This window comes from Channa argus, chromosome 19, assembly GCF_033026475.1.
Source record: "Channa argus isolate prfri chromosome 19, Channa argus male v1.0, whole genome shotgun sequence".
Lineage (NCBI taxonomy): Eukaryota > Metazoa > Chordata > Actinopteri > Anabantiformes > Channidae > Channa > Channa argus.
The window spans coordinates 3,513,968-3,524,327 of record NC_090215.1 but is presented as its reverse complement, the minus strand read 5'-3'; the positions used below and the strand labels follow the sequence as shown (position 1 = coordinate 3,524,327).

The 10,360-nt window shown below is 37.0% G+C and overlaps 1 long non-coding RNA gene across 1 annotated transcript; it reads left to right on the top strand.

Moving 5' to 3' along the window:
• The first annotated feature begins 16 nt into the window (after positions 1–16).
• LOC137104826 (uncharacterized) lies at positions 17–10,267 on the top strand. Its single transcript, XR_010911744.1, has 3 exons — positions 17–1,849; positions 2,842–5,644; positions 8,819–10,267. It is a non-coding gene; the product is annotated as an uncharacterized lncRNA (long non-coding RNA).
• The last annotated feature ends 93 nt before the right edge of the window (positions 10,268–10,360 follow it).

The following is a 10,360-nucleotide window of genomic DNA, read 5'->3' as shown; positions in this document are numbered from 1 at the left end:
TGCCTCTTATGTGCGGGTGTTGATGGGCTATATGTCATTTGATACAGTGCTTATAGACATTAGTAAGGAAACGATTTGCCATAAAATAGTAACTATTCTGAACCATCTTTAAAACCAAAATACCTCAGACTCTAAGAAAATGTGTCAGGCGTATTTATTATTTATGTATTATTCTTATCTTAAATTTACGTATTTTGGTGAACTTGAAAGTTTTTCTGATATCGAAGAGGATTTTGAAAAGGTTTTCTGGCTTTTACATTTTAGCATGACAACAGTGTAGTCACGTGTTTGTGCAATGGTCGATACATATTCTACATTATCAGTAGGTTCTAGTTTTCGTTTTAGTTTACGTTTATTGCAGTTGCCAGCAAAACGTTTGCACTTACCAAAGAAAGTAAAACAAGTACCACGTAAAGTAAAGCAAGCAACGTTTACGGTTTAAAAGTTTTTTGTTTCATTGATGTAGTGTGCCAGTCTCTTTGTAGAAACAGTAAAAGTAGTCCACAGAATCAGTGGCAGAGGGAGAAATCTGTTCAGTTTCCTCTCTGTACCAAAGGAGACTCTCGAGGTACCGCAATAACGACGCCCTCTCGTGCGAAGACAGTCGTACTTGCACGCGAAGTATGGCTCTGGGTTCGGCGCAGTTCCTAGTAGATATTTTTATTGACAAATAGTTTAATTGATATAATGTTAAATTAATACATAGTTTAATTTGAAAGTTATAAATCGATGACCTGTGTTTATAGCCATGGAAAATATAAAATATAAAGGGATAGAGACACATTTAACAAACGTGTCATTTGACGTCAAGTTGTAATTGGAAACGTTTTGTATTTGTAAAGAATTATGTTCTGTGTGTTCTGTCAATACACTCGATGAACTGGTGTAACCCCATTGATTAAACCACCGTGTGGAACTATCGAATTAAGCACATTTCCACTCCGCTTCTTCCTGTCGTGACGCGAGCGGAGCTGAGCTCGGCTACAGGCGTTGGTCTTCAACTTCGGCTGCGTTCGTAGATCACGTGACTAGCATTTTCACGTTCACGTAGTGGTCCTTTCGAGACTCCCTCCTTCGCGGGGTTCCGGTAAGATGGAGAACTGAGCAGGTGTACCTGTGAGTGCGTCGGACGTAAGTTCCTTTAAATACTGTATTGAAGCTCTCTTCCCACCGAGGTTTCCCTCTTATTGACAAATCTAGCCTCAGAATTATAAAAATGGCCCCATCAAAGTCTAAATGAGATAATATTAGTCCACTTGACCAAAAAGATGAACACGACTGCGCTAAAGCGGACCTGATGGATACTGACCAGTCCACCACATCTAAACCGTGCAAAGGAGCTCATCCACGAAAAATGACAAAACCAAATGAAGGATGAAGTCTCAAACAATTCTTGAAGCAATTAATTATCTACAATAAGCCTAAGCAGAATTGTGCTGCATTATCCAGCCTCACCAGGGCATAAGAGTTTAACGCAGCACAGTTCAAGGATTGTAAAGATAAACTGAAGGAGATGGGGGGGAAAAGTGGAACATTTACGAAAAGAAAACTGGGAATTACAAGGAAGGTCGAGAGAACCAGATCGTTATACACGAAGATGGATCGTCAGGATCAAAGGAATGATGGAGAAGATTAACGCAGATACAAGAGAACAGGTTTATCCGCCTGCTCGGCAAGATGGCTCCTAATTTGGAACAGAAAATGGATGACATCGTGGATACAGTGCACCGGGATGGACAGAAAACTGAGAACAGAACACGCAGCAGCATTGTCCAGTTCACAAAACGTCTCCACAGGGATTCGCCCTGCACGTTTGTGGACGATCTCACGAAGGAGGACAAGAGCAGCGGTGCGAGGGGGAGGGAGGGGGCTATTTCCGCGGTCCATTTGGATAAATAAACGGTCGTTTGATTGAGGTTTGAAACTAATTACGAAAGTCACCTTGCCAGACAGAATGACTAGTTATTGTTATGTGAGTTAATAATTGAAAGAGGAAATTCCTGCTTGTTCTTAAACTAGAACGTAGCTTTCTTTAAGTTATTTGTTTAACTGTTAATTTTTCTCCGTTGCTGCGTTGTTGACCAGATGGACACTTTGAAAGCCAATTTATCTTTTCTATCTTTGAATGTGAGGGGTCCCAAGGACAATGTGAAACGAAAAGCTATTTTATATTGTGTTGTCCTGCAAGAAAGTCACTCATGTACCTCAGATGTTACAAGTCAGTCGGGAGACAAAATACTGTTCAGTCACTGTTTTAATAGATCAGCGGCTTTTGCCATTTGCTTGAATCATCATCATTACATTGAAATGTAATTACACAGAAGACAGATGCAGTTGTTTTGAATATAGGTTCAATAAAGTTTCGTTTATGATTTTAATGAACATTTGTGGTTATAATAATTTCCAGAACAATACGTTTTTACTGTCAAAAATCTTTGATGTGGTTACTGAATTCAAGGATCTTTACAGTACTAATCTGGTTGTGCTCTGAGATTTTAACATAGCACCTGATGGTAAAACGGATAGACGTCCTCTCAGGATTTCCAACAGCCCTCATAACACATTTTTCCTTTACTTCTGTAATATCCACTGATTGATATCTGGAGGAACAGGGGGATACAAGCCAGTGTTCAGGCATAAAACCTGATGGGAATCTCAGATTCAGAAATTACATCAACACCTGAAATGTGTCAAAGGTCTATATATCAAGTGCACCTACCACTGATCATTGTTTATTAATATGCGACCAAAAATAGGCACCACCAAGAGAAATACTTTTTGGAAACATAATGCTGAATTGTATGTAATGAATTTTGTTTTTATTTATTTTTTGTCCTGTAGGTTTATCCCGTGAGTTCAGGGTCGCCACAGCGGCTCATTGTCCGCATGTTGATTTGCCCTTCCTGACGCGACCCTCCCTAATTTCTACCGGGCTTGGACCAGCACTGCACAGCTGGGGTTAGAATGTTGGGGGTTCAGTATCTTGCCCAGAGACACTTTGACATATAGCCAGGACAGGGAATCGAACTACTGACCCTGTGGTCTGTGGAAAAACTGCCTATAGCACTTGAGATACAGCCGCCCCATGCAATTGTTTACGATGAATACTGTAACTTAATTAGGGACTTAATGTGATAAAATTTTATTCGACAATTGGAAGCTACTGCAGCAGATGGGAGGTTTTAAAATTAATAGACAAATTTCAATTAACTTTGAAAAAATAAACAAAGAAATTAGACAACTTGAACAACTGGTGCAATATATTGATGAACACTGTCTTCAATGCAGAGTCATAAGATCCAGGGCCAAATGGATTGAAAAGGGTGAAAGAAATACTGCTAATTATTGTGGTGTGGAGAAAAGAAGAGAAGAAAGAAATGCTTTTGATACTTTTATGAATAATAACATTGAATGTAATAACCCTAAAGTAATAAGTGAAGAAGGATTTATACTCTGTGTTTGCCTTCTATACTGTTCTATAAAGCCTCTTATTCCAGCTATTAGTACAGACTTGATGAATTGACATGTTTGAACTGGACACTGAAATCCAACAAATGTCTTTACGGAAAGCTCCAGGTCAAGATGGCCTCACTTCAAACTTTTACAGTGTTTTTTTTTTGGGAAGACATTAGAACTGTTGTTCTATACTATTCGAGAATGTTGTGCTCTGACAGCTACTATGAAACGGGTTGATAACCATAATCCCCAAACCAGGCAAAGCACATTGCTGCTAACAGACTTAAAGAGGGACTCAAATTATCGGTGAATCACTGATTCCTTCCTTCGAGGTCGCTCCATCCACAACATCGTGAGATCGGAACATCCTTTTTTGTTAACCACACTAAAACACTTTGGGTTTGAAGAATATTTTAGTGGGATGATAGATATGTTTCATAATGATATTAATACTTCTGCTATTACCCTGGGGAACCTGTTGAAGATTGAAGTCCAGAGAGGCATCCGTCAAAGGTGCCCAGCTTCGTCCCTGCTTTTCATTATGGCTGCAGATTTGCAATTATGATCAATAATTTTTAGTCATTAGCCAACTGACTAATCATGCAGCTTATTTCTTAAAAATAAGGGTGAAATTCTAGAAGCTCTAAACACTATTTCGTCCTTCGCAAAGGCCTCAGGCCTGCACTTAAATCGGAACAAATGTGAACTAATGGCATTAACTACTATTCAAGACCCATTACAAATTAAGTCAAGTATTTAGGGGTAAGTATCTCCAAGGACTTTAAAATTGTTTTACCACATGGTTACAGAGAGACCTAAATATATTTGGAAGAATTTTACTATCACAAATGAAAGGTCTGTGATGATTCATCTTCCCAGTCTACTCCTTAGAAATCTCTGATAATATAATCCAATTGATTAACCAAAATAATTGCAATTTATTTGGAAAATTAAGCACCGTTATATAAGAAAGAGTGACCATTAAATCACTAGACTGAATTCCATTGATTTTCATCTTATGAATGGTTCCTTAAAACTCAAGTGGCTACAAAACTTCATAAATCAGTTTTGGTCTTTTTGGTTTAGGATGTAGAATATTTATTAAAGTGTGATTTTTAGATTAGTAAATTGCCAATTAAGTTATCACAATTCCTTGAATAAGTCCTCCAGTACTGAAAATTCTGTTTTAAACATCATGTCTCTCCCCATAAACTACCAATTTGGAATAATAAATGCATTTTAATAACAAATAAATCATTCTATTTTAATGATTGGATGGAAAAAGAATTAAGGTCACTTCAACATGTTAGACTGATGACTTCAGGCATAAATACAATATCACCTTTACTATTTAAGAGTTTTATACTGTTATTAATATAACTCCTCAAGCCCTTATTGGAACAATTGAGGGTTTTTTACTTTATTAATTAACAATATCTTAAATATATCCAAGATTGTATATTTAAAACCAAGACATGTAACAGGATGCACTTTCCAAAGAATGTTCTCCCTTCTCTCGAAAAAGCAGGTATCTAATGATGGGAGTTTGTCCTACAGATTGTAAGAAAGTTGGGTGCAAGTCTATTAAATTCCCTATTTTACCAAAAACTAAAGAAGTTCATTGTAGAAAAAAGAAAAGAAACATCTGAAATTTAATATCGAAAAGAATAGTTGTACTTTCTGTGAATCAGCGAAACGTCTTCTCTTTTTTTGTAATATTTCTCATGTATTTCCTGGAGGATTTTCATATCTGGACTTTGAATACCAACCTGGACATACAAATCATTTTAGTAATATTCAATTTAAACTCAATATTAAAGATAGAAAGTCAAAATTCTCACTCAATAATATAATTATACTTGCCAAATATTCATGTATGCAGTAAATTAGTCATTTATTTATCTTATTTTATTCCATTTTATTTATTTATTATCCATGGCTTATATTATTATGTCTATGTTATAATGGTAATTACTGCTACTAACTTTGTTTGATTTGTGTTGTAGCATACGTTTGCCTTTTCTGCTCACAGTCAAATGTTGCCTATGCAAAGAACTTAAATGCTTGTAATTCTTTAAAGGAAATAAAGTTATTTATAAAAAAAAATGTCTCCCCCTCTGCAGACACCTGGTGGCGCTTAAAAATCATAAACCACCACGGAAAGGGATGTGTTACACTGAACGTGCAGGTTTGTTATTTCCTTAAGAATAATTAAACATGCTTAGTATGTATGACATATTATATGCTCATGTATTTTCAGTCATATCTAGTCATTATTCTGCTACCACACTGTAAATTCATTTATAGCATTCAGTCTCAAAGAAACGAACTATTCAGATCAAATAACAGACTGAACTGGAAAATCCATTACTAGAAAGTATTGCAACATATTTTAACTTTTCTGATTATAAAAATTGAGGCTGAAAGTATTAAAAGATCAAATGAAAGTAAAGTAAGTTATTTTACTGATACCTTGAAAATAGCTTGAGGAAATTACGCACTGCAGTATTAATGTCTGAGTTACTTCATGTGCTTGAGTGACTGTGTTGCGTTTTCTTATGAAGAAAAGCACCAGCAGAACATTTGGTAATGACTGCTCAGCTACACTTGATGGCACCAACACTGTTCCAATGGAGCCTGTAGTGAATTATTGAGTGATCCAGCATGAAAGTTGGCAAATAAATCTGATTTTAGTTTACGGTCATGTGCAAAAGTCTTTCAATTCTATGTTTTTTGTCTAAATATAAAATACAAAATCATCTGATTGTAACATGGCTTAGTATTAGGCAAATATAACCTCAGACTAAACCTAGCAGCTTTTTTTTACCTTGCCACTGTTTTCCTCTCCACTGTTGCCTAGGGATTGCTCAAGGGGGATTTGTTGGCTTGCAGCTACATACTTTTATACTCTGGACTGTGTTATGTAAACGACCCTGAGATGACTTTGTTGTGGATTGTTTATTATATATATATATATATATATATATATATATATATATATAAGGGGCATTTGTATATGTCCTACCACAGCATTTCAGCTGGGTTGAGGGTCTGGACTTTGACTAGGCTCTTCCAAGGTTGGTGAGAGATCATTGTCCTGTTGCATGATCCAATTTCCATGAAGCTTAAGCTGTCAGACAGATGATCTGCCTCACATGTGCCTCTAGAATCCTCTGGTATAGAGAGGAGTTCGCGGATGACCAGGTGACAGCAAGGGGCCCAGGTCCTTTGGCTGAAAACAAGCCTAAATAATCCCCCCCAAAACCACCACCACCTTGTCTGACTGACACAATTAGGTGGGTTCTGTGTTTGGTTTTCACAAAACATGGCACTGGGCATGAAAGTCAAACAAGTCCACTTTCATCTGTCCAAAGGACATTGCTCAGTCTTGTAGTTTGTTCAGATGCAGATTTGTGAACCTCAGTTGTGTTATTTTTAGACAGATGCTTTCTCCTGGCAACTCCTCCAAACAAGCTGTACTTGTTCAGTCTTCTTCTAATTGTGCTGTCATGGACTTTAAAGGACACCTTCACTGATATTAACATTGCTTCTTTTGGTTCTAGTTTGGGGAGTAAATGTATATAAATGCCATTAAACTAACCGTTGACTCCACCGTAGTAAAATATCTTTCTCCTTCTAGCTGAAAAATGTCTCCAGATGACATCACTTGGAGGAACCTTCAGTTTGGATGATGTCATCTTGTTGCTCACACTATGAGTCTGTAATCATCATGGTCAACCTGCTTTCCAGAGCTCCTTCAGATGACATCACCTGAACTCCAAATTATGAAAAAACTCCTTTGGGTGATGTCATCTAAAAGAGTTTTTCAGCTCGAAGAAATATTTTCAAACAGGGAAGTGTCAAAGCATTATTGTACAGTTACACCCTAAACTAAAGCTATAGAAAGCAAGTTGAAAAATGTTGAAGTTGCCCTTTAAGAAATAAGATCCTTAGTGAGGCCTGTAGGGTTTGAGATGGAGCTCTTGGTGGTTTTTTTTGTAATGCTCTGAGTATTACATGGTCTGACTGTGGGGTGAATGTGCTGGGACGACCAGTCCTGCGAAGATGAGGAACCATTTTGAATTTTTTCTACTTGTAAATAGTCTTTCTCACTGCAGAACAGTTAACTCCAACGTAAACATGTGTAGCAACAATTGCTTCGCTAAGACCACTGTTCTTGTCTTCTTGACGTTGTGTTAACACACACACAGCAAACTGCCAGACTTCTGTTTTTATAGACCCCTGCAGAGCTGCAGGTCTGCAGATCGTCAGTTAATCAAGGGCTGATGATCAGCAGCACCTGGCTGCAACTTCCCCTTTTCGATCCTATGGAAACTTTGTATTGCCCACGTGTGTTTTTTTTTTTTTTCTCTTTGCTTCAAACGAAATAATGACCTATTGGAAAATTGTTGTTGTTCATCTGAGGTCAGAGTTGTGTTACACTAAAACCTGCTATGATCAGATCATTTTTGTTCTATGTTTTAAACACAATAAACATAGAATTAAAAGAGGATGTACTTACCTTTGCACACGACGGGACCTAGGTCAGAGAGAATACCCCATTCATTCTAATTATGGCGTTGATATTGATTCATTTTAATAGAAAATCCCCATAACCTTAAATGTAATTGTCTTCTGTTTTGACAGCATGACTCACACAAATCGGAAATCGCTGTTACTTCCCTTCCAAGATATCACCTAGATATGACAGATAGTGTTAATGTTTGTGGTAAATTATCTTTTGCTGTCACAATTTTGCTTCCCTTAAATCGCTTTACCGACAGTATAGCAAAAAAAAGTTGCAGCCGTTGAGTAGCATCATTATTATAGACACATTTGAACAATTTTTGGCAGAAAACAACAAGTGTGGATGTCGTCTTTAGACAGATGTGTAACTCTGTAACCCTTTTAGAGCTGTGAAGCTTAGAAAGCAGGTGTCCCCTGGGCACAGACCCCCCCCCCATCCCCCCATCCCTCTCTTTAAGGGCCCACAGATTCAACTTTTTTATTATGGTTTTATTTGTGTCTCCTTGTGATCATTCACATCTGTTTACAGTTATTTACATGTCTTTTTGGTCATTTGCACCGTTTTGTGACCACTTTGTGTCCATGTTCATGGAACAAGAAAAAGAAATATTAACTTTCACTTCATGCAACGACCTCTAAGGCCTTTGCCCAAAGGGCCTGATCTGTAAGCCCCCATGGAAGCTGCCTCTGGTTAAGAACATATCGGATTTTATATATAAAAGCGAAGAGCTAAATCTTTGAAATTTGAAATTGAGCTAAAACTTTATTCTTTTTTTTGGGTGAGACTAGATTTCGCTGTTTGTATGTTGACATATGATTTGTCTCTGCTCTGTAGACAAAATTGCTCCATTACTGCAGCCACCTACGAAGACGCACTACTTCATTAGGGCTGTGCCGGGGTTCATATGGGCTGCTGCTGTTGAGTAACTTGGTATGGATTCGGTGAAACACAGTCTTTCTTCACTCTGTGGAGATGTTGCAGTCCTGGGACCACAGATTGCCCCACACAACACTGTGGGACATTTCAACAGACATGGTCACACAACAAGTCATTATGTGCCTCTGAATACAAAGCAGGCTGCAAGAAACCTGTGTCACACTTTCACTCTCCTTGTTCATTACCAACGTGATAGAAAAGCTCATTTATCTAATCATCATGAAAATGGGATTCAGTTCGTAAAGTTGTAGCATTGTGTTTCTCTCATTGTCACTTTTTAGTTTCGTTGTGTTTTCACACTGTGATTTCAAATTTTATTTTAAAAGAGCCGTGTTGTTCTGAAGTACAAACTTAAATTATTTTACTTGAGTCTTTTCTTTTATGTAACTTTATACTTCAGCTTCATTATAGCTGAAAAGAACATTTTGTCAGCACTGCATTTATCTGATAGTTGTAGTTATTATTAACCTACTTTACAACTTAGGATCTTTGTCAACAGCCTAAAATCCCTATAAAATATGATGTTGACCTGATTAATGGATTCATCAATAAAGACATTTAAGCGGCAAATTCTTTGTTTTACATAAAACAACCAAATATGTCACACTTCCATGTTTTGCTATATTTCTTTTTTAAGCTAATTTAACGGTTTAATATTTCTGAGTTTTTCAATACAAACATAGTAAAGGTGTCGCTGTGGGCTCACTGGTTCCTGAATATTCAAAGTCATATTCATCAGCATATTAATATTTAATTTAAAAAAAACAATGAATTCCATACAATTGCCGTCAGAGAAGAAAGTACTTAATACGTCGCGTATTGTTTTGAGATGAGGAATATTTTAACGCATAAACCTTTGTTTATGTAATTGAATATTTTCACAACATAATTTTGCTTAGGTAAAGGGTCTGAACAGTTCCTCCATCACTGCCTTTAAACTGCTGCGACAACACCCGGTCATTACCAAGATTTGTAGCTTTTAATATCACGTATCTTTTACATAATAAAATCATTTTTAAAAATGACTGGATGGCATAAGATGTAGCTCCTGTCAGTAGGGTTTATTATATCTTCGGGTTTCAACAGCTTTCTGCTTCTAAAGCTTTCTTGGTTTGGTTGGTAACTATAATAAGGACAAATTAATGTTGTGTAAAAAAGCAAATCATCTGCATAAAAGAGAAGTAAACATCTGTATCTAAGTGTAAATTAGAAGTGGATGCACTTTTTTTTTTACATTTTGAATCATACACCTCTATGTTATTCTCATAATGTTAAAAACTATACAACTTTTGTTTTGGTGTGTATTAGATAATAAAAAAAGATTATGTGGCTTGCTGCCCCCACCCCCTCCTCTCTGTCCCCTATCTCTGTGTCCCTTCACTACCATCACAGCCACAGGAAGGCCCTGGCAGCCCAACACACTGATACTATCTTTGCGCT